The following is a 2,663-nucleotide window of genomic DNA, read 5'->3' on the forward strand; positions in this document are numbered from 1 at the left end:
AGAGAGAGAGAGAGAGAGAGAGAGAGAGAGAGAGAGAGAGAGAGAACACAACACCCTTTCCCCCTTTACCAGCAGTCACCTTCACCTTTCCTCAGTTAGGAGCCCCTGGAGGTGGCCTCTCTGTGAGGCCCTCAGCCAGTCTGCCCTCTCTATCATGCCTCACTTACAGCGGGAGCCCTGGGACCTGCAGTTTGGGTTTCATATTTATTTTGCTTTAATTTTGTTTAAGGTTCCACCGTGCCTGAGGCTGGAGTACAGCTTTCTAGTGAGGAGCTGGGAAGATAGACTCCTCTAGCAGGACAGGGTGTCCCTCCACAGAGGCCTGGGGAATCCTTTACTAGTTCCCTGACTTAGTCCTGTCTTCCTGGGGTTCTCTCTCTCTCTCTCTCTCTCTCTCTCTCTCACATACACACACACACACACACACACACATACACACACACTGTGCATGAGACAGATATGGGTGGCTATTTAGGAGGTAAGAGTAGGTAGCACTGTATAAGACACCATGCTATTATGTCCTGAGCTCTCGGCACACGGGGAGAAGCTGAAGAGACTAAGCTCACTGCCTTAGGGTTGCCCAGCTGAGCGCGCTCAACTTAAATAAGAGACTTCAAACACAGGCAGGACCTCAACTTGCTTGATTGGCTCCTTAACGTGCTATTTTGTCTAAGATTAGTGAAGTTTGGGTTCTGAGGGGTCCCAATTTACTACCCTGAGGCTTCAACTTCCAAGCCAAGAAGCCTATGAGAAAGTACCAGAGAAACTAGATCGACTGTGCTCTTCGGGATGCCTGTGGGATGGAATGAAATCCAAGTCTGCCTGACTGCCTACTCCTGAGTCCAAGGATGCTGGCATTTCTAAACACCACCACTTGATTGGGCATGAAATGGAACTTGACCTTGATCCCCCACTTAGCCTTGACTCTCTCATGTGTCAGGGGACTCCTATCCCCAGCCACAGACAACACCGAGCCAGAATCATGTCTTGGGGGCAAACGGGTGATGGGATGAAGCAGTATCTGGGCATCAGAATTGCTTTTGTCTCTTTGCTCAGGGTTAGGTGCTGCCTGTCAACTGTGTGATGCACTCCCACTCACAGGGGCACTGAGTGGCAGGATCTTTTTCTTCTAAGCTAAGCACCCCCAGCTGGGCTCCCAACCATGCACTTTGCACAAACCTGGTTTGAACCCAGACTGCCAGGAACTGAGCAGGAAAGCCCTCTCATAGCCGGCAATAACTACATCACCAAGCCCAAGACAGTTGGTCAACTTTACAGCCAAAACTCTATTACAGAAAGTTCCATTAAATGTTACCTGGAGGGGGGGGGGAGTAGGTCTCTGGACCCTCAAAGCAAAACAGGAACTCCTGTTCCAGCTTCAAAATGAAACTTTCCTGGGGAGAATATTAGAAGAGGAAAAATTAAGCTACCTGCACTATCTTCAACTTTGAAGTTTCCATAAATCTGTCTTTTAAGTCCCTAATTCTTCCAAGATGGGGCAAAGGGGAACACCCGACCCTGCAGAGCCAACCCTGCCACTTGCACCAACCCCGTGGCAGAAGGCAGCACTCCTAAGGCAGAAGCTGCACTCTGATTTGTGTCTGCTAGGAATATAAAGCATCTCTCACAAAGGAGCTCTGTCCAGTCCCCTTCCCAGCTCCACCCCTGGGTAGCCTGGTAAAGCTTCAAACCCTTTCCTGCATTTATTTTGAATCTTCAGAACTTTGGATTTCTCTGGAAGATGTTAAGGCAGGTAAAGGAGGAAAAGAGTACTTAGAGGAAAGAAAAAAAGCGGGGGGGGGGGGGAGAGAAGCTGACTGGATTCCCCCAGGGGGAACCAGAGTGGAACGGAAAATGGGACAGAGATTGGGGTACTTTTTCATCTTTTTCAGAACCTCTTTCCTCTACACTGAAACCTATTTGAATTTATTGCCAGGCAGGGCAGGAGGCTGAAGTTCTTCCTAGGGGAAATTTAGATTTGAGAGATGTCTGATTCTTCTATCTATCTATCTATCTATCTATCTATCTATCTATCTATCTCTATTCTTCTATCATTATAGATGTCTAATACCTCTATTAAAAGTAGCCCTCCAAGAGGTTTAGCACCTTACTTTCCAGTGGGTCACCTCTGGGCTGTGTATGGATGGTTAGTGCTGCCAGGCCAGAGAGAGACTCAAGGAAGAGTTTCAGAAGCACCAGAGCTGATCTGCTTAACCTGTGGGCACTTGGGGAGAGAAAGCTGGGCTAAAGGGGACCCACCAACATCACCCCTGAAGCTTGTATCCTGCTCAGTGAGTGCCTCACATTTGTGCTTCTAATCCTCAGGCCTAGATTAAGAGGGAGAGGGAGCAAGGGTGTTTCTCATTTTTAGGTTATGCCTGTGCATAGGATGCTCCTATTTTTGTCTTCCCTGAAGTCCTGAAATCTTGGCAACCATGGAAGGGGAGGCGTAGTGGGTACCAAGAAATTGACCAGTTTTTTCTTGTTAATCAGGCACAAAACAGCACAGTGACTGAAATAGAATCTAAAGAATAAAAAAAAAAGAAAGAAAGAGAAGAAGGAAGGAAGGAAGGAAGAAAGAATGAAAAAAGAAAGAAGAAAGAAAGAAAAAGAAGAAAAGAAAGAAAGAAAGAAAGAAAGAAAGAAAGAAAGAAAGAAAGAAA

The 2,663-nt window shown here is 47.0% G+C and overlaps 1 long non-coding RNA gene across 8 annotated transcripts in view; it reads right to left on the reverse strand.

Annotated features, from left to right (window-relative positions):
* LOC129693155 (uncharacterized) overlaps positions 1–2,663 on the reverse strand; it is a 37,203-nt gene that overhangs the window by 10,824 nt on the left and 23,716 nt on the right. Inside the window, exon 2 of one of the 8 annotated variants that reach the window (XR_008722832.1) lies at positions 1,316–1,394. The exons of the other annotated variants lie outside the window; for them this stretch is intronic. This is a non-coding gene — a long non-coding RNA (uncharacterized LOC129693155). The remainder of the gene's footprint in view (positions 1–1,315; positions 1,395–2,663) is intronic. 8 annotated transcript variants of the gene reach the window in all.

The sequence above is a fragment of the Psammomys obesus genome, unplaced genomic scaffold (genome assembly GCF_907164565.1).
Source record: "Psammomys obesus unplaced genomic scaffold, mPsaObe1.curated_primary_1811, whole genome shotgun sequence".
Lineage (NCBI taxonomy): Eukaryota > Metazoa > Chordata > Mammalia > Rodentia > Muridae > Psammomys > Psammomys obesus.